The sequence below is a fragment of the Pelobates fuscus genome, chromosome 8 (assembly GCF_036172605.1).
Source record: "Pelobates fuscus isolate aPelFus1 chromosome 8, aPelFus1.pri, whole genome shotgun sequence".
Lineage (NCBI taxonomy): Eukaryota > Metazoa > Chordata > Amphibia > Anura > Pelobatidae > Pelobates > Pelobates fuscus.
The window spans coordinates 153,523,687-153,546,255 of NC_086324.1; the positions used below are offsets into that span (position 1 = coordinate 153,523,687).

The 22,569-nt window shown below is 43.1% G+C and overlaps 1 protein-coding gene across 1 annotated transcript in view; it reads right to left on the reverse strand.

The window, feature by feature from the left end:
- The window catches only part of EPN2 (epsin 2), a 67,114-nt gene extending 46,792 nt beyond the window's left edge, over positions 1–20,322 (reverse strand). The window contains exon 1 of the mRNA XM_063430442.1: positions 20,085–20,322. The gene's annotated coding sequence lies outside the window, so the exon portion shown is untranslated. The remainder of the gene's footprint in view (positions 1–20,084) is intronic.
- Between the last annotated feature and the right edge of the window lie 2,247 nt (positions 20,323–22,569).

Consider the following 22,569-nt stretch of genomic DNA (forward strand, 5'->3'; position numbering starts at 1 on the left):
GAGGGAGCAAGGCTGCTGTGTTACTCTCACTGAGTGTGTGAGAGAGGAGGGAACAGGGCTGCTGTGTAACACTCATTGAGTGTGAGAGAGAGGAGGGAGCAGGGCTGCTGTGTAACACTCACTGAGTGTGTGAGAGAGGAGGGAGCAGGGCTGTTGTGTTACTCTCACTGAGTGTGAGAGAGGAGGGAGCAGGGCTGCTGTGTAACACTCATTGAGTGTGAGAGAGAGGAGGGAGCAGGGCTGCTGTGTAACACTCATTGAGTGTGAGAGAGAGGAGGGAGCAGGGCTGCTGTGTTACTCTCACTGAGTGTGTGAGAGAGGAGGGAGCAGGGCTGCTGTGTTACTCTCACTGAGTGTGAGAGAGAGGAGGGAACAGGGCTGCTGTGTAACACTCATTGAGTGTGAGAGAGAGGAGGGAGCAAGGCTGCTGTGTTACTCTCACTGAGTGTGTGAGAGAGGAGGGAGCAGGGCTGCTGTGTTACTCTCACTGAGTGTGAGAGAGAGGAGGGAACAGGGCTGCTGTGTAACACTCATTGAGTGTGAGAGAGAGGAGGGAGCAAGGCTGCTGTGTTACTCTCACTGAGTGTGAGAGAGAGGAGGGAACAGGGCTGCTGTGTATGTAACACTCACTGAGTGTGAGAGAGGAGGGAGCAAGGCTGCTGTGTAACACGCACTGAGTGTGAGAGAGGAGGGAGCAGGGCTGCTGTGCAACTCGCACTGAGTGTGAGAGAGAGGAGAGAGGAGGGAGCAGGGCTGCTGTGTAACACTCACTGAGTGTGTGAGAGAGGAGGGAGCAGGGCTGTTGTGTTACTCTCACTGAGTGTGAGAGAGAGGAGGGAGCAGGGCTGCTGTGTAACACTCATTGAGTGTGAGAGAGAGGAGGGAGCAGGGCTGCTGTGTTACTCTCACTGAGTGAGAGAGAGGAGGGAACAGGGCTGCTGTGTTACTCTCACTGAGTGAGAGAGAGGAGGGAACAGGGCTGCTGTGTAACACTCATTGAGTGTGAGAGAGAGGAGGGAGCAAGGCTGCTGTGTTACTCTCACTGAGTGTGAGAGAGGAGGGAGCAGGGCTGCTGTGTAACACTCATTGAGTGTGAGAGAGAGGAGGGAGCAGGGCTGCTGTGTAACACTCACTGAGTGTGTGAGAGAGGAGGGAGCAGGGCTGTTGTGTTACTCTCACTGAGTGTGAGAGAGAGGAGGGAGCAGGGCTGCTGTGTATGTAACACTCACTGAGTGTGAGAGAGGAGGGAGCAAGGCTGCTGTGTAACACTCATTGAGTGTGAGAGAGAGCAGGGAGCAAGGATACGGTGTTACTCTCACTGAGTGTGAGAGAGAGGAGAGAGCAAGGCTGCTGTGTAACACTCATTGAGTGTGAGAGAGAGGAGGGAGCAAGGATACTGTGTTACTCTCACTGAGTGTGAGAGAGAGGAGGGAGCAGGGCTGCTGTGTATGTAACACTCACTGACTGTAAGAGTGAGGAGGGAGCAGGGCTGCTGTGTAACACTCACTGAGTGAGAGAGACACACTATCACAGCCTAATCCACAAGAGAGGAGGGGCTTCTATCACAGAACCACACACACCGTACAAGGCTCTAATACAGAGTAATACAGGGCCTGCATGCTCTAATACGGAGTAACACCCAGTGCCTGCATGCTCTAATACAGAGTAACTCACAGTGCCTGCATGCTCTAATACAGAGTAACACCCACTGCCTGCATTCTCTAATACAGAGTATCACCCAGTAGTACAAGGGTGTAATACAGAGTAACACACAGTGCGGCATGCTCTAATACAGAGTAACACCCAGTAGTACAAGGGTCTAATACAGAGTAACACCCAGTGCCTGCATGCTCTAATACAGAGTAACACCCAGTGCCTGCATTCTCTAATACAGAGTAACACCCAGTAGTACAAGGGTGTAATACAGAGTACCACACAGTGCCTGCATGCTCTAATACAGAGTAACTCACAGTGCATGCATGCTCTAATACAGAGTAACACCCAGTAGTACAAGGGTGTAATACAGAGTAACACACAGTGCCTGCATGCTCTAATACAGAGTAACTCACAGTGCCTGCATGCTCTAATACAGAGTAACACCCAGTAGTACAAGGGTGTAATACAGAGTAAAACACAGTGCCTGCATGCTCTAATACAGAGTAACACCCAGTAGTACAAGAGTCTAATACAGAGTGACAGTATGAGACTATAATAGCACAAGACAATTCCATAATATCAAGTAACATTCAGTGCATATCTCTAATACAGAGTAACACACAGTGCCTGCATGCTCTAATACAGAGTAACACACAGTGCCTGCATGCTCTAATACAGAGTAACAGTTGGTACAAGATCTAATAATGAGTAACAACCAGATAACCGGTCTATTACAGAGTAAAACATATACATATTGAAATTAGAGAAAACAAGAAGAAACGGGTGCCAATATATGTGTATCCTCCTAATTTGGGGGATAAGCCCTATGAAACGATTGCAACACAGAAAAAAGAGAGAGAATAGTAGGCATGCCAGTATAACAGATATAGTCAGATACTGCATATGGTAAATAAATTATAATAGTTAAACGTAACTTTTACTAGGTCTAGTTTTAACTATTGTAGTTTTTTACCCTATGCAGTATCTGACTATGGCTCTGTTATACTGGTAACCCAAATACTCAAATTCTTTCTCTTTTTTCTGTGTTGAAAACATATACATAGTAACACTCATAACAAGGCTCAAACATAGATTAACATTTAGTGGCAGGTTCTGTAACATAGTTACATAGGGTACCAAGCCCTGTCACACTGAAACACTGGCTATTAGCAGGCTCTAATACAATGTATCACTTAGTACACTGACCTGGAACTCCCTGCCCAGGCTGTAATACAGAGTAACAATCACTAACACTCACTACCAGGCTGCAATACAGAGTAACACTCAGTACCAGGCTGTAATATTGAGTAATACTTTGTACCAGGCTGTAATGCAAAGTATCCCTCCGTACCAGACTGTAATATAGAGTAACACTCCGTACCAGGCTGTAATACAGAGTATCACTCCGTACCAGGCTGCAATACAGAGTATCACTCCGTACCAGGCTGCAATACAGAGTATCACTCCGTACCAGGCTGCAATACAGAGTATCACTCCGTACCAGGCTGCAATACAGAGTATCACTCCGTACCAGGCTGCAATACAGAGTATCACTCCGTACCAGGCTGTAATACAGAGTATCACTCCGTACCAGGCTGTAATGCAGAGTATCACTCTGTACCAGGCTGTAATACAGAGTATCACTCTGTACCAGGCTGTAATACAGAGTATCACTCTGTACCAGGCTGTAATACAGAGTATCACTCAGTACCAGGCTGTAATGCAGAGTATCACTCAGTACCAGGCTGTAATACAGAGTATCACTCCGTACCAGGTTGTAATATAGAGTAACACTCCATACCAGGCTGTAATACAGAGTATCACTCCGTACCAGGCTGTAATACAGAGTATCACTCTGTACCAGGCTGTAATACAGAGTATCACTCTGTACCAGGCTGTAATACAGAGTATCACTCAGTACCAGACTGTAATACAGAGTATCACTCAGTACCAGACTGTAATACAGAGTATCACTCCGTACCAGGTTGTAATATAGAGTAACACTCCATACCAGACTGTAATACAGAGTATCACTCCGTACCAGGCTGTAATACAGAGTATCACTCCGTACCAGGCTGTAATACAGAGTATCACTCCGTACCAGACTGTAATACAGAGTATCACTCCGTACCAGACTGTAATACAGAGTATCACTCCGTACCAGACTGTAATACAGAGTATCCCTCCATACCAGGCTGTAATACAGAGTATCACTCAGTAGCAGACGTGATATAGAGTAACACTCTGTGCCATACTGTAATATAGAGTAACACTCTGTGCCATACTGTAATATAGAGAAACAAAGTCCTGTCACACTGGAATACACAGCCTAAAGCTCTTTCAAATGTGACACTCAGTAAAAGGCTGTGATACCAACCTGTTTATTCAAACATCTCTTAAATGTAAAATATTGGGGTAAAAATGATCACATTTTATAGCAGACATGAGGCGCATAATAATAAATTGTTGGGTTTAAGGATTTTGTCTGTTTTGGCCCAAGTTTGTAGTTCAATTCTCTCCACACCCTGTTTTAGTAAACTACTCCTAAAAGAGTAAGACACTCGTTACATTAACAGAAGAAAAGGAAGGTAAAAAGGACAAATACGATGACGTATCTTGATGAATTGACTAATGCAATCTCTGTTTTACAACGGGAAGTTTCACAAACTCCAAATAAAAAAAAATTTAAATTGTGACATTTTTCCTGATGGGTTAAAGAAAAAAGATTATTCACTAAACACTCAACTGTGGTTACATAGTAAATGAGTTGCAACATTTACACGTAAACAACAGGTTTAGAAAACGATCCCACCCAGTTGCACACATTTTCCAATTTTCTGTTTTGACCCAAAAATGCTAGGTGAAATTTCTCACACCCACGACCCTCAGCCATGCCTTAACTAAATAGCTGTGAAAATGCAGCTTACTCCTGCCCAAACTTCAGGTTATAATGGGTTCACAAGGTCCCACCAGAGCAAATTGTGACACCAGCTTGTAGCAAGTGAAAATGTGTATCTCTCTCTTGAATTTATTTGGCCTACATTTTACAAGTTACATTTTACAAGTTACAAGACATTGTCATCTCAACACAACTTACTGTTTAGTGGGAAAAAAAACCCAAAGTATTCCAGCCTATAAATAATACTTTTAAATTATACTGTGACATTTATTAACAGTAAACTGGGGTTGGGGAGAACCGGCAAGAATATTAAAAAGTTTAGAATAAAATAGCTAGGTGAGGGCAGAACATTAAAACCACCTGCCTAATATGGTGTAGGTCCCGCTTGTGCTGCCAAAACAATGCTGATGCATCGAGGCACGGACTCCGAAAGACCTCTGAACGTGTCCTGTGAGATCTGGCACCAAGACATTAGCAGCAGATCATTTATGTCCTGCAAGCTGCGAAGTGGGGTCTCCATGGATCGCACAGATGCCCAATTGGATTGAGATCTAAGTAACTCGAAGGCCAAGGCAACACCTTGAACTCTTTGTCATGTTCCTCAATTACTGAATCATCTTTGCAGTGTGGCAGGATGCATTATTCTGCTGAAAGAGGTCACTGCCATCGGGGAACACCATTGCTATGAATGGGTGTATGTGGTCTGCAACAATTGCTAGATAGTTGGCACGTGTCAAAATAACTTCCACATGAATGCCAGGACACAAGGTTTCCCAGCAGAACATTGCCCACAGCATAACACCGCCTCAGCCGGCCTACATTCTTAACATAGTTCATCCTGCTGCTATCTCTTCCCCAGGTAAATGATGCACACACACCTGGACATCCACCTGATCTAAAAGAAAACACAACTCATCAGACCAGGCAACCTTCTTTCATTGCTAAATGATCCAGTTGTGTTGCTCATGTCCCTATTGAAGGCACTTTTGGTGGTAGACAGGGGTCGTCATGGACATTCTGACCCGTCACAGCCCTATGTGCAGCAATCTGTGAGTGTTCTGACACCTTTCTATCATTACGTTTTTCAGCAATTTGAGCTACAGCAGCTCTTATGTGTGATCATGAATTAATGAGGCTTAGGCGCCCATGACCCCGACTGATTTTTAACTTTTCCCTATTATCAATGTCATCATTGTCTGTTTCGAGCAGATAAGCCCACTAGGCTCAGCCTTTCTCTATTAATGAAAAGGCTTCAACCGGCTCGGTCACCTTCTGCGGTTTGTGCCTATTTTGCAAAGACCCCAGATGGTGATTTTGCTGTTGGCAGTGCAGTGGCCACAGAGTGCAGGGAAAAGTTAGTTTTACTTACCTGAAGATGCTCCTCGCAACCACCATCTTTTTCCATGGGCACCTCTTCAGCTCCTTGCGCTTTATCTACCAAGAGCCAACGTCAGTGCTGTACTCTCACCTTTGTGTGATGAGTATGGAGGATGCCGTTATACTGCGGGATCCTCCATAGACAAAGCCATGTTTCCCCTCAGCCGTAACTAGTGATGGCTGAGAGTTTGTGAGCTCTGGCTACACCATTTTGTGGCGCTTTGTCAAGTGTAGGAAAAATACATAAAAGCAGTGCCTACTTATCTTTGAACTGCGTTGGAATTTCAATAAAATTGCAAGACAGTCTTTATGAGCATTTCATAAACATTCTATTATTTTATCTTTATGAAATTATATTTTTGGGGGCTGGGGGGTGACAGAGCTGCTTTAAAGCTGAGTCTTGGTGCTGGTAAGCACACTTGTTTAGCTCTCCCTCCCAAGGCCCACAACTGTTTCAGGAAATGGGATGGAATTAGATATAGCACATAACCCTTAGTCCCCACATGTCATAGTTAACTTGAAAGATCGCCCCTTTTCCCGTTTAATTTCTAGTGTTTCCGTCTTCTCGTAATTCTCTCCCCCTCACACCCGCCCCCCCATTCTTTACTTTTCTCTGTGACTGCCTTTCTGTCTTCCAAACCTACTGACTTACTAATTTACACCTACCTTATCTAAAAAGCTCACTGAGTCAGGAAGATGTCATTATTGATCCATGAATACTTTGCACGACTGAGATCATTGTCACGTCTGATATATATTCACTGTGCTTATTGAATAAAAAAATCCCACATTTCTAAAATCTAGCCTAGATTTATTTGCATGCTGCTGACTTAAAGAAACACTATAGGGTCAGGAATACAAGTTTAGATTCCTGACACTGTAGTTTTAAAAGTGCTGTTTAGGTTTGCCTGATTCCATCTTCATGACTGAGATCATCAAATTTGATGATCACAGGCAATCTAATGTTTTCCTATAGGAAAGCATTTGGGAGACTAATGCTCATACGTGGCAAAATGCTGCACTGTGCCGCGCATGTGCATTAGTTATCTCTTGGAGAAGGTTCAGCGCCTCAATGCAAGGCGTTGAGAAGCTGAAAGCCGGTGTTGTACAATGTGCAGCACTGAGATAGGAAGCACCTCTAGTGGCCATCTGAGTGACTGCCACTGGAGGTGTCCCTAGGCAGTAATGTAAACACTGCCTTTTCACTGTAAAGGCAGTGTTTACAGCAAAATGCCTGCAGGGACAGTGTATAGACACCAGAACAACTACATTAAGCTGTAGTTGTTCTGTTAACTATAGTGTTGCTTTTAAGACTACTTTGCTTTAGTAAACAGTCCACTGAGACACTGGCAGAGATTGAAAGTGGGAGTCTGAAACTGGTAGAGAAGTGTGTGCTTAGATCTGGCCTTAGATCTGCTATCAGTTCCCTTACCAAGGTTACACCGAATTATCCAGATATTTTAAAAGCTCAATGCCCTGACATTCCATAATTATTAATATAATAACCGACAGATCACATAATCTGCAAGAATGTTACAGGAGGCTGCCTGTGGATTTGCTTCATATGATTTACGATTTGTTTCCTTTTTGCCCTACCGATATTAGCAATATACCTCTTGAAATATTTGTGTATCCACTCTGAAATACATCACTTAATATTTTTATTTTCAGTGTGATAGAGCAACACATGGTAAAGGTAAAGACGCTGTCAGTTCAATAGTTTGATTAATTGTTCAAAAAATGTAAATTAGTGTGAAATAATGGGATTTCTCTAAACCTGCCAGGTTTGGTATGGAAAATCTAGGTTTTCAGACCACTATAAAATGACAGCATCAAAACTCTTTTCTTTGGGAGAGGGAGTCTTCTATAGCTACCCTAACCATAAAATGTCTCACTATAGTTTCATTTATTGTTATTATTTTTTAGAAAATCAAGGAAAAGTTTAAATTTTAGGTCAAAATGGAAAAAAAAAAAATATCCATGTCAAAGATGTGTTCAGTTTTTTAGATTCTCAAAAATCTAATTCTCAAAACATCTTTTAAAAAAAAAAAAAAAAAAAAAAAATCACACTTTAGTGAATAACCTCAGTATGTTCAGTTTTGTCCTTCTTCTGTGACTGGTTCCACCACTTCCACTAGTGAGAAGAGGAATGAATAGACAGATCCAGAAATCACAAGATGGGTACGGTACAGTGTTCCCAGGTATTGTTTATGTTTACAGTTCTGGAAGTGTTTATTTGTATTTTATTATTTTTGTATAATTAACTGCCAGCTGACTTTACATAGCCTTCTAGTTAAATCACCCCCCCCAATTTTTACATTTCAGTTGATTGAAAAAAAAATGAGAAAAAGTATTTTTGTGACAGACCAGTCACTCACCCCAGAATTGTACTGAAGTGGTAGCTCTTCACCTCAACCCCAGTCTCAGCCTAGTCACTATTGCTCCCCGTCCTCCCAGCCATGCCAGTCATCCGGCACCTTTCCTAGCAGCCCTCTAGAACAGTATACAGCCGCAGGAAGGCTCCAGAAGCACAGCGCACCTGACCGAGAGCCATCGCTCATCACTCTCGAACTCTGTCTCGGATCGCAGGTCAGCCGTGGTCTGCTAAAATAAAAGCGCTCTCGGTCCAAACAACACATTACAGGGCGCTTTTTGGTGGGAGATAGAAAAGGAGGAGCTGCCACGGATTACAGAAAGCACTGATGTTTTGAGTGACCGGGACTTTCCACCCAGCGTCATGGAACTCTGCGCCGGATCGGAGGCTAGCCGCGACCCGCTGAAACTTTGGCTACCATCTAGAATCGTCTAGCCACATCCGATCCGGGCACCTTTTTGACAAGGTGGGCGCTCAAACACAACCTTCATGGGGGCACTGGTTATATGGGGATGTGGGCACGGGAACTCATGTTGTATTTTGTGCCCCGATGCCAAGGTGTCTGGCCGCTAATTAAAGTACCAGCTCAGGAACAGACACCAAGGCGCCGGGGATGTCACAATCCTATTTGTTCTCCCTGGGAACCTCCTGTTGAGACCCCAGGTATAAAAGGTGAAATCAGGTAAATTTGGTTAAAATAAATAAATTGGATGAAGTGAATTTTACTAATAAAGGTATAACTTTTCATTATTATTATCCCCATGGAATGTAGTGTATTCCTTCACAGGAAGTCCAGCTTTAGTTTTACATGTGGTAGATGTATATTAAAGGGAGATAGAAATCAGTCTGTGTAGATAAGAGACATACATTGTTCTAAATTACATTTTAATTGCATAAATTATTATTAGTAAGTCACCTAAAATTTCTCAGAAAACCCCGCCCCTGGCCATACCCCCACCTGCACCCCTATTATTAAAGTGTCCCGCTTCGTCCATTTTAAATTTTGTGAGGTATGAGTGGCCAACAAAAGAAACTTCATGTGCTTTATTTATAAATTTTGGGGCACCATTCTACATTCGAAAAAAGAAGCAAGCAGCGCTATAAGTCAGTTTCCATAGTGATTGCTCCACTTTCGGAACATGCGGATCTAAAATCACCATGCATATATAGGTACGTATTAGATTTTAGAATAAATTCAGAGATTGAATGAACGCTTGGGACATGGACAAAAATAGAGCTGATTCTTTTTTTTTCTCTCCAAAACGCAGCTCTGTAAAAAAAAATGTCATAACTACGATCCATCAAGTTTGTTCCCTTCTTCACGTTTCCTGAACAGAGTGACAGGATGCTCAACCCTTGTCGCCAGCAGTTTGTACGAGCGGTCATATGATAAAGTCAAACAACGGGGCCTGGGAATCTGAGGGAAATGCTAAGCTGACATAGAGATTTCCAGCCTGATAGAAAAAAAACAAGCTACGGAATAACATACTTTAAGTTCTGTTTTACTTCGTGTACCTTTAGTGCGATGTGTTACGTTCATTCCAGATTTGGTAGAATATACCAGCTTTGCCGCATAACCAAGCTCCATGACACATTCGCATGTAAACACGTATATCTAGAACGGAACTGAATAAATGTCTGCTGTCCACAAATATAACTCCCAATAATCTAGGACAGGCTGGGACTCCGTCAAATTGTCAGTCACACCATGCATTACGTTTTATTTAATACACTTGGATATGATAACATAATCTGCTTGTTTTATTATATATAATTATATACAATATCGTTTTTTTTATGTATATATATATATATATAAATGTAAAAATCTGAAATGCAGGAGATTTAACTAGCAGTCTGAAGTTTGTTTGCGTTTTTAGCAGAAAATAATATTAATAAACGAGGCTGTGGTTTTTGGTTGTGTTTTTTTTTACAGAGGAAATGGACAAAATAGATTGGGCAATTGGCTTTATCTTATCGCTGATCAATTGTTAAGTTTTACAGCAAAGAAATGCATTGTGTACACTGCTAAAAGGATTATCACAAGATGGAATTGTGCAATAATGTATTTTCAGATAATGTACTCAAGCGGACTTCTTTTTTCTTTGTATGACTAGGTGGGACCTTTGAACGTGTGTTATGATTCACATTGACAGTAATGGGCGAGGTGACCAACAGATATCTATATTGGTAAATCAATTGATGTAGCAAAGTTTGAGATGTAATAATGTCGCAATGGGAGGGCTTAGGGGAAAAATGTAATAAAATTGTATAGCTCAGTGATTCAGATGGGCCATGTTTGGCAGGTTTGCAGTTCAGAGTGGGAGCGGTCCAACAGGTGGGCATGCCCACGACAAAATTATCTAACTAGCCATAGAGTATCTGTAAAGTTTGACAGGATGACGGGTTGCCGAGATGTCAATCATGGCTGCCCATATGCTGAGTGCTATTAAATTTGTAATTGGGTCAGGCATTTGTGATGTTGTAAATTCCACAGTAGGTTTAGTCCGCCAAGGAGACTGTCAGTCAGTCTGGTGTGCATTGTTGCAAGGGTGACACACTCCTTCGCTGGATGGCCTTCCCCCTTTTAAGGCAGAGCCACGTGTTTTAATTGTCACCAGTAACCAAAGAGGAGTCACTGGCACACCCCCATTGACCTACCAACCCCCTGCCTCAATATTATACATCACAATTTAGGAGGCATTTTGACATTTAAAGAGAAACACTTATGCGTTAGTGGTAGAATTTGATAATTTTTCATACTGTGTTGTTTTGGCTTTAAATTTACAAACTTTATTGTAGACCAACCTCAGGGGTGAGTGTGATAGTTAGTGGGAGTGATTGTGACAGGATGTGGGTGGTGAGTGTGATAGTGAGTGGGAGTGATTGTGACAGGATGTGGGTGCTGAGTGTGATAGTTAGTGGGAGTGATTGTGACAGGATGTGGGTGCTGAGTGTGATAGTGAGTGGGAGTGATTGTGACAGGATGTGGGTGGTGAGTGTGATAGTGAGTGGGAGTGATTGTGACAGGATGTGGGTGCTGAGTGTGATAGTGAGTGGGAGTGATTGTGACAGGATGTGGGTGCTGAGTGTGATAGTGAGTGGGAGTGATTGTGACAGGATGTGGGTGCTGAGTGTGATAGTGAGTGGGAGTGATTGTGACAGGATGTGGGTGGTGAGTGTGATAGTGAGTGGGAGTGATTGTGACAGGATGTGGGTGCTGAGTGTGATAGTGAGTGGGAGTGATTGTGACAGGATGTGGGTGCTGAGTGTGATAGTGAGTGGGAGTGATTGTGACAGGATGTGGGGTGGTGAGTGTGACAAGGTTGGGTGGTCTGTGACTGTGGCAGGGTGACTGAGGGGGTGATTATATATGGGGGCTTAGTGTGTATGTATGGAGGGACATTATATGTGGAGGCTGTGTTAAAACAGTCTCCCCACATTGTAAGTGTCTTTTCTTTCACATTACATTTGCCCACCTACTGCTTACCTCCTGGGCAGGAAGGGGACAGAGAGACATTCCCCGGTTATCGTGTGGGCTACCTGGTGGTCCGGTGGGCTCCTAGAGCAGCCGCAGGCCTTCTGGTCTAGTCCTCTGTGCTGATGTCAGAGTGCAGGCTAGGAAACCTGGCTTCTTTGTTCCAACTCCCTCACAGAGCGCAGGAACTACGAGGAAGTGTGGCTGCACCACGGACCACCAGGGAGGCATTTTTAAAGCGCTGCTCGGGGAGATCTTTTGATGTCAGGGAAGTAGTCAATTCCACATATAAGTAAAGAAACACAGCTAGCTTGTGAAGATCCAAGCCAAATGAACGCTATCCTGAACTTATAATAAAAATTCATTGGCACAATGCACAGCATCATGGGGGAAAGTCAAGCACAATCTCAACACTTTTCGGTAATAGCTGGTAATTTAGTTGCACTTGCAAATTTTAGAATTTTGGTTATTTTAGCCTAAATTCTGCAAGTACCTGCCCTGCCCATAAAAACAACAACACTATTTAGTAGATACAACTCCAAAGAAAACATGCATGCAATTAGTATTGTATTTTCTTCACCGATATATACCTATAAACAGTTTGTGAAAGCTGTAGATCTCGTCTGCAGTCTTTGTAAGCCCTCCCCTTCTAACCCCGCCCAGACTTTCTGTGACTGTCCAATCACGTACCTCCCAATGCAGCTCAATGAGAAGTCTTTGCAAGGCAGGTGCTCTGGGCAATTGCTGCCTCTGGAGTTTAGCTCCACCGAGGTAACCAAACCAGGAAGTAACAGGACTGGTTGTCTGATTGACAGCCAGGGGCGTGTAGCAAGGTTAATTTATAAAAGTGAAAATTTTTATTAAAATTTCCATTTTTTTGTAAAATGAAAAAAGAGGACCCTCTTTAAACCTGATGTGCTTTAAGTATTTGCAGTGTCCCTTTATTCCTTGCTTAGTAAATAAGCCAAACGCATGGAGTATGTAAATCGGTAAATGGACAAAGAACAGATTTTCCAGGGTTACTCGTTTAATTGTCTGGGAATGACCCAAAAATTGCAAAATCTAGGCACAAATAGCTGAGCATGTAATATAGGTGGGTTTGATTTTTTTTTTTTTTAGAAATATATACATTTTCCGGTGAATTCCAGACAATTTTTAGTTTAGTTAATAATCCTTTTAATCTCTCCTTCCTTAAAATCAAAATCTATCAAAGCAACATTTTCAGTCCTGATATAACAATAAGTCAAGTTCTTAAATGTTGTTATGTCCATTGACCTTTAACCCACAGAATCTTTCCTTACGTGTTCTTCTTCAGATAACACTAATTAGCTTGTGCTAGCCTATATCTTAACAAAACCACTAGAAATTGTAATATTGATCAGGCACTGTGCTGTCCCTCTCAAACCCTTTTTGGCAAGTGACATCATCTAGTTGGTGTTATGATCTACTTGGTGACATAGTGCGAGAGATCAATGGCCTAGGGCAGCAGTGGGAAGATCAAAGTTAGACTGTTGAAACTGATGTAAAACATTGTCCCAAATTTCAGCTTTTAAACAAATATATCGTTTTTAATGTATCCTCAAGGATTTTGGTATAGTATCTAAAAACGTTATTAAAATATGTTGCAGTATTTACATTTTTTTATATTCAATTATCAGATAACTTTTCCTTTCATATCCTGCACTGGGTCATTTGCTTGGTTTTTGAAAGTTGTAGAATTTCTATCACTTTTGTCACAGTGAAACTTTTACATTATTCTCCGGCATCTTCCAAACCTATATGAGCTTAAAAGGACACCAGGGTCACCAGAACCACCACAGCTTAATGTAGTAGTTCTTGTGTCTATAGTGTCCTATGGGAAAGTATTGGATTGGCTGAGGTCGTCAAGACTGATCATCTCAGCCATGGAGGTGGGACCTGACGAAGCCAACTGTGGCAAGACTGGTGCAGCGCGGGATAAAAGGAAAGCAAACTCACCTTTCCCATGCGATTAAAGGGGGTCCGGTAACCTTAATAGTTAAACACTATAGCAGGCTTCCCCAAACTCCGGCCCTCCCGATGTTGCCCAACTACAACTGCCATGATTCTATGAATGAAATAGATAGGCTGAAAATCATGGGAGTTGTAGTTCAGCAACATCTGGAGGGCCGGAGTTTGGGGAAGCCTGCACTATAGTGTCAGGAATACATGATTCTATTCCTTACATTATAGTGTTCCATTTAATCCTCCTCTGTGGGATTTTGTCAACAGGCAAACATTTACACCAGAATAATTCTGGTGTTCAAGTTTCAAAAGTGAAGTAATCTGCAGGAGAGCAATATATTTGCTATGATAATTGCACCAAAAATATACAAAAATAGAGACTAGGGAAAACCAGCCTGCAAAAACTTGTCATCAATCTCTCTTAGCAGTTTTCAACCTTTTCAAATGTTGTCTAGCACAGAAAAAGAATGACTACCCGTTGGCCAATTAAATAACTAGAACTTTCCACCCATTCATTAGTAACAAAGCTTATAATGCTATATTTAGTACGAGGGAAACATTTTTTTGCTGAACAGTGGAAAATATTGGAAAAATGTCCATAAATAGGGCATAAAGTGCCGGGGGTTAACAGCTTAGTGAAAACCTCCCACGCATATTCCTCGTCTAGTCATACACAAAATAAGACATAGCAGTTTGCTCTTAAGGTTCCTAGCAAGTAAAATATGCAGTTAATTGCACTGGCAGTAAACTAGTTAATTCACGGTTCACATGCACGATTCCCTATGTGAAACTGACCACTGCTTTGGAATGAAGAGATCAGGAATCCTACTGTGGCTCTGGGAATATATGTGTGATGTCAATGATTTTTAATTGGAATATTTTTTTTTTTTTATTTTTTTTTACACAAGCTATTTGTCCTGATCTTTGTAGCTCCCACCTGGGCCATTTCCTCTGTCTCTATTCTGTAATGAATGGTCCCCACTGCCCATTGGCTTCCGTCAGATTAACCAGATGCCCAATTAGGCCCGGAGTCTACCAGGAATCTGAGACCAGCCTGGCACGGTTCCCAGCCTCCTGTCCGCAACGCCTTGTCTAGGAAGCTGCTATGAGGAATATACACAGCCAACAACGCATAGCAAACTCCAGAAAGAATCTTATTCTTTCTCCTGCTTCCTTCCGGAGGCTTGCATCCAAATCTGTCTACAGTTGAGTCACCCCCATCTGTGCTGGCAAGCTCCGGAGGCCTACACATTACCTCTCAACATATGGGGAAGCCAGCAAGTGACAGCTCATGTCATATAGGAATCTTTTGGGATAACTGGTGTGTGGGAATGTATCCTTCGGTTGGAACCTTTGCCTCTAAGCATGCCTTAAAGGCAGAGTAACATACGGCAACGAAAAAACTCTGCGTTAAATCCAGTGTCCCATGATTTTTTGTAAATAAATGTAGGACACCTGTTGCATGTAGGGCACGCATTTTGGAAATATCAAAGATTGTTACAACCAGTGTCTGCACGCTAAGACAAAAGAAAAAAACAAAAAATATTGTTTACACATTTTCAGTGTGCCTTTAAGAACATTTGTTTCCTTTTATATACTTTGATTTAAGTGAACACGTAGTGTATGTACGTGCATCGTAAATAAATGCAATCATAGAAGCTGTTCAAGTTTAGAAGGTAGCTATAGTTATATTGAATTTCCATTTACCTGTAGTGAATACAGTTTGACAGATTCAGATTACAAAATATAGGAATATAGAATCTTAATTGAACCTAGACACAGTAACAGTAGGATCATGTACATTAAACAGGGTGAATGTAAAGCCAAAATATGCAATATTTAGGCTAAAATTTTCAGGTTAGAAAAAGAACTTCAACTATTCACTATTATTCACTTTTTAGTACATAAATCCCTAAAGTTATGTCTTTCTTTTTTAATTGTATTATTTATTGCGGTAAATAAATACTGCCAGTGGATATTTTTCACAAAACTGTGAATTATGGAAAACTGATTGTCAAACGAATTGTACATTTTAGGGTACAAAAGTAAAACTGAAGAATATTCTTCAAATGACCTATATTTGCAGTTTGGTTAGTTTGCCATTAAATTTGCAAACAATAGTTTTGTATTATGCTCTACAACCCTTAAAGGGACACACCGGGCACTCAGACCACTTCTGCCCATTGGAGTGGTCTGGGTGTCAACTCCCACCACCCTTAACCCTGCAAGTGTAATTACTGCAGTTTGTCCTCCTCTAGTGGCTGTCTATCAAGTGTTTAAACATCGCTGGACGTCTACACGCTATGCATGAGGACCTCCAGCGTCACCGGAATCCCCATAGGAAAGCACTGAATAATGCTTTCTTATGGGGAGGTCTAATGCGCGCAGCCATTGCCGCACATGCGCATTCGGTCTCCCCCGCCGGTCTGGGGAGCGTGGGCTGAGCCGGACCCAGCACCGAGGTACATCGGCGCTGGATTCAGGTAAGTCACTGAAGGGGTTTTAACCCCCTCAGCAACTTGGAATGGGGGGGTGGGGGGAGAGGGGCACTGCAGGGTCCTGCAGTGCCAGGAAAACGGATATGTCGGAAAACGGAGAGTCCCTTTAACCCTATCAATACCACAAATCCTGCCTACAACATCTCGCTTCACCTCTGACATTGAAAAGGTTAAAAAAAGAGAATTAAGTGGTGTACTGTTACATAAACCCCCTGTGGTTTGCGGATGCATTGAATATTTATTTCTGTGCACTCCCACTCTTCTTACAAGCTCTGTGAATGGAGCCTTTTGTTCAAACTTCCTGGGCATAAGCAAGGCATAGACAGTGTATTCACATGTACAAACACCAGGCAGACTACAATATAAGACGCACATGCAGAGTTATTCACTAACGTGTGAATTGCAGAGAATTTCGAGTGCATTTCATGTGATTTTCAAATTTTAAGGCAAAAAGCTAAACTGGAAAACTTCGCTATGCCCACTAAGTTTTAATTTCAGCTAATTTGTCCTAAAATTTGTAAACTCTGTAAATGTTCAGCACAGTAAGGATATGAAACAGAAATTCTAATCCTTATTATCATACAACTAGACGTAACGTAACATTAACATAGCTATACACTCTCAACATAGCAGACACTTTTTATATATGTTGTAATATTCATTTTTGGTTGTACAGTATTATAAAGGGGATATTTCCACCTATAAGTTTATTGTCCAATTAGTTTTATTTTTGTCATATCTTCAAAAAGCCACTAGCTACCTAATTCACGTTGCCTGATTTACGATTTAGTTTAATGTAGCAAAGATTTGTGGCTTGTGCCTTTTGAGGGCAAACCTTTTGTCATTATCGCCTCACCTGTCCTTATACTGGTTTAGCATTCCATTAACAGGACATTATTCATTTATGGCGGAGGGGGGGGGGGAGGGGGCGCTAATCGGGTAAGCTGGCTAACAAGATTTTCACAGAGGGGTGAAGGTTTGGGAGAGGATAAGATCAATTGGGTTTTTTGGCCAGATCTCACATATTGCACTGGTGTAAGAATACGGATAGTTGGGGTGCAGACGTTTGGGAACACAGAAACTCAGCCTCCCTTGAAAGTGACCCCTCTTTTCCTGGTGTCCAAGATTACGGGGTGACTGGTGAGTTCCCATAATTACAGCTTTCTCTGTTGGTTCTTTCAAGACGTCTTCTTCTAATGTTCTCAAAAAACATTTGGCACATTAAAGGACCACTCTAGTGCCAGGAAAACATACTCGTTTTCCTGGCACTAGAGTACCCTGAGGGTGCCCCCACCCTCAGGGACCCCCTCCCGCCGGGCTCTGGAGAGAGGAAGGGGTTAAACTTACCTCTTTTTCCAGCGCCGGGCGGGGAGCTTTCCTCCTCCTCTCCATCTTGATCGCGACGTCATCGGCTGAATGCGCATGCGCGGCAGGAGCCGCGCTCGCATTCAGCCGGTCGCATAGGAAAGCATTTACAATGCTTTCCTATGGACGCTTGCGTGCTCTCACTGTGATTTTCACAGTGAGAATCACGCAAGCGCCTCTAGCGGCTGTCAGTGAGACAGCCACTAGAGGATTTGGAGGCTGGATTAACCCTCATTATAAACATAGCAGTTTCTCTGAAACTGCTATGTTTATAAAAAAAAGGGTTAATCCTAGAGGTACCTGGCACCCAAACCACTTCATTAAGCTGAAGTGGTCTGGGTGCCTAGAGTGGTCCTTTAACTAAAGGGGCTTCTAGTTTCTATTTTTTTCCCATTGTTTCTTGTTTGTATGTGCCCCAGGGTATTCTGGTAAAGATTTGGGTAAAATATTTGGGAGTTTGATCAGTAAATATTGGGTTGTGCTGAGTTCAAAGTTTGAACGGCACAGATCTCTAATTGCATATTACGTGAATTTTCTTCCAACTAAACATTTTTAACAAAATTTTGCAAATGGGTTTGTCAACTCAGCATAGCTCATTGCTTGTTTGCGATAAGAAAAAAAACACCTTTATCTGTTCACATTGGCTGAGTTTCAACCACAGGAAAATTGCTCGTCTGCAAGCAGATGGGAGCCTTGCGGTAAAGGAGTCTGAAATAAAGGCATTTAGAATCAATCTGTCTGTCTATCTTTTTCTTATTTCCTTTTTCTCATTCTTTTCTTTGCATCCTTTCTTTCAAAGTGATACAATTGTGAATTACCCTTGATGTAATGCAGCAGTATTGCAGGAGGCAGGAGCAGACGGTTGTCTGATGGCGGAGCCGCTGCAACAGCCAGCATCAAACAATTAATAAAGTTAACCCAATGGTAGCTCTGAAGAGTGCATATAAGGTGCCAGTGGTATGCGACGTCTGGCAGTCCAGTCATTGAGCTCCCTCTTAACATTTGGCACCAAGCAGGATTAGATAATGCTAATCTTCAAGTCTTGTTTACGTTAGTAATTATAGTGTGCAGGGTGTGCCCCCAACATAAGTACAATTTAGAGCAATGTCCTAAATATAAGCAATAGAAATGCTGATACCACTAGCTTTCCCATCAGCTCACACAGTGGCCACATGGGAGGCGGGGGATGAATGCCCCCAACTAGCTGACGTTCACTTGAAGCAACAGCTCATGCCCAGTGTCATTCAATAACAGCCCAAAGAAAACAGTCTTTAAAAAATCAGAACCCTAGGTTATCATGATGCGCATGGCTGAGAAAGTAGGAGTTAGAGTGAGCTGTGCAGGGTTCAGGAGAAGGAAGATAATGCAGAGGACTTCGGGTACAAAGGGAGAGGGAATGTGTATGAAATTATAGATGATGGTATTTTGGACGGTGACTGTTCATGAGGAATGGGTGGTCTCTGAATTTTATTAGAGTTTATTTGTCTAAGGGGGCGTGCAGATATAATGTTAACACTTTCTCATAAAACCAGTGGGTGTAACGACACACCAGCTAAGCAAAGCAATCATGTGTTCTGATGTTGCTCAATGTGGTACCATGGCAAGTAGCGCATGGGTGATCATGCATTCTTGGAAAGACAGTAGAGGGAAAATTATGTTTGAGCACGCAGTGATGTCCCAGAGCTGTACAACATTAAGTTTAAGTTACAGTCTTGGATTTCAACTGCTGCCCTTCATTCAGCTTGAGAATGAGCTGAATTAAGGAAACATTCTAAGCACTGCAGTTCTCTTTGCAAGTCCTTCCCTTCTTACTCTGCCCAGACATTCTGTGGTTGTCCAATCAGAGACTTCCCAGTGGAGCTCAATGAGAAGTCTTTGCAAGGCAGGTGATTTGGACAATTGCTGCCTCTTGAGTTTAGCTCAACCAGGAGACCAGGAAGTAACAGGCTCAGCTGCGTGAGTGACAGCCAAGGAGGTGTAACAACGTTAATTTGTTTTGTAAATTTCTATTGAATCCTGCACTTTTTGTAAAATGAAAAAAAACACAGTCTACACACATAAAGCACTTCAGCAAACCGAAGTGTTGTAGGTGTCTGGAGTGTCCTTTAAAATCTCCATTCTCACACCCACTAAGAGTTTAGTTTAGTTCATATAGAAACTATTTCATTGTAACGTTTACTATCTGGAAGATTGCTCGTGTTTTGCTCAGAAAACGTTTTCAAATGTTATCTGATTACATAAATGAATAGGAAGCTTGTGTACAATCTCAATAATCTCTAGGTTACAAAAAATATTTATGTGGTGTTGGGGCAAAGAGAATGAAGGGTAGTTTTGCTAGTCAGATACAAAAGTGCAGACAAGAGAAAAAAAAAAATCTGAAAACAAAGACACAGAACGAGAGACATTACTTATTAGGGCTTCAGTCCTATCAATACCAAGGGAGATTAGACTCACCGTTTTCCGTCTGGATGGTGGAATAAACATGGCAGACGACCAGAGGTTGCACATGTGAATCTATCTATAGCACAGTTTCAGCTCAGCCTAAACATGCTCTCAGAAGGAACAGCTGCTTTCTTCTTGTCATGCAACGTCACGGAAGTCAACGTACATACAGCCAGTGACATTCACAGCTTGTCTGTAAGACATCAACGGGCTCTTCATTTCGGTCTGAAGCTTGGGGAAAATCCCACATACGGTTTCAGATCTATATGATTTAAAGTTTCAGAACTACGTTATTCTTAGGTTGCTCTGACAGTTGCATAAAAAAAAAAAAAAAAATACTACACCGCACATTTATGAAACATCTGTTGCAGATAAAATATAATTTAGTAACCAGCTCCACCGGACGAAGCTCCAAACCACAGGAAACCACTTGGTAACTTCTGCAGTGGTCAACGCATGAGCCTGCTTCAGACTTAATGCAATATACAGTGAATTATATTAATTTAAAAAAAGAAAAATAAAGCAAAAAAGGCATATTCGGTGCTTACAGGGCTGTTTACTAATGTGAGAATTGCAGTAAATTTAAAATTTAAGGCCAAAGTAGCCAAACTGAAGCACAGCTGACTGGGAGAATTTTTCTGGTTCAGCTATTTTTGCCTTAAACTTAAAACTCACTTTGAAGTCCCTGCAATTTTCCCTTTAGTGAATAACCCTTATAGGCAGAAAAAAATATGCAACGCAGCATAATTCGATAATTCTTCCAACTGTGCTATCCTCATATATACACACTGATCAGCCACAACATTAAAACCACCTGCCTAATATCATGTAAGTCCCCCTCGTGCTGCTGGGTTGTATGATTTTTTCATGCATGTATGCATTGGGGTTATATGTTAAAAAAGCTTGCAAAGGCTGCAGATTTTATGAACTTAGCAAGCCCTGCCCTTTTTTTTCCTGGAAGAGACTTTCAGTCACTTCACAGGAAAATAAGCAATCAGAGCTTTCTCATTTATAAGCCTTGAACTGGTGCAAATGTGCACACACACACGTCTTGTGCATGCGCGCTCATCTGCTCTGAGTTTTGGAAGAGCTGGTCTGAGTGGGTATACTGAAGTAGAGCGTGCCTGCCACTTCCGTTAACTCAGGGGGGCTAACGGAAGTAGGAAGGAATCCTCCCTGCCAGGGCCGGTGCAAAGATTTTTGGCTACACAGGCGAAGATGTATTTTGCCACCCCCTCCCCCCCACAAATAAGATGTATCTTTAGCGGTGTCCCGTATCCAGCCTTTTGAAATACCCATTTAGTGTATTGTATATATTAGTGTGTCTATATTAGTGGAAATAGAGGAGGCACAGGGGATAAAGAGGGGGTCACAGAAGCAATAAAGGGGGACATGGGCAGTATAGTGGGGACAGGGGCTGTAGAGGGGGGGGGGGCATGAGCTGTATAGGGGCGCATGGGCGGTATGGTGGGGTAGAGGCTTTAGAGGTGCTGTAGAGGGGAACATGGGGCAGTATGGTGGGGCAGGCGCTATAGAGGGACGTAGAGGGGGCATGGGCAGAATGGTGGGGGCAGGGGCTATAGAGGGAAGTAGAAGTGCTGGAGAGGGGCACATGGGGCAGTAGAGGGGGGCTGGGGCAGTATGGTGGGGACAGAGGCTATAGAGGGGCTGTTAAGGGGCAGGGGTAGTATGGTGGGGCAGGGGCAATAGAGGGGACATGGGCATAGAGGGGCTGTAGAGAGGGCAGGGGTAGTATGGTGGGGCAGGGGCTATAGAGGGGGCAGACGCATAGAGGGGCTGTAGAGGGGGCAGGGGCAGTATGGTGGGGCAGGGGCTATAGAGGGACATAGAAGTGCTGTAGAGGGGCACATGGGGCAGTAAAGGGGGCAGGGGCACTATGGTGGGGGCAGGGGGAGTATAGTGGGGCAGGGGCAGTATGGTGGGGCAGAGGCAGTATGGTGGGGGCAGTATAGTGTATAGTGGGGGCAGGGGCAGTATGGTGGGGCAGGGGCAGTATAGTGCATGGTGGGGGCAGGGGTAGTATAGTGGGGGCAGGGGCAGTATGGTGGGGCAGTATAGTGGGGGCAGGGGCAGTATGGTGGGGGCAGGGGTAGTATAGTGTATAGTGGGGGCAGGGGTAGTATGGTGGGGGCAGGGATAGTATAGTGGGGGCAGGGGTAGTATAGTGGGGGCAGCGGCAGTATAGTGGGGGCAGGGGCAGTATGGTGTATAGTGGGGGCAGGGGCAGTATAGTGTATAGTGGGGCAGGGGTAGTATAGTGGGGGCAGGGGCAGTATGGTGGGGGCAGGGGCAGTATGGTGGGGGCAGGGGCAGTATAGTGGGGGCAGGGGCAGTATAGTGGGGGCAGGGGCAGTATAGTGTATAGTGGGGGCAGGGGTAGTATAGTGGGTAGTAGAGAGGGGCTGCAAAAAACAACAAAAAAAAAGTTTTGATTTAAAAAAAATAAACAAACATACTAAAGGTTCTTCCCCTCCCA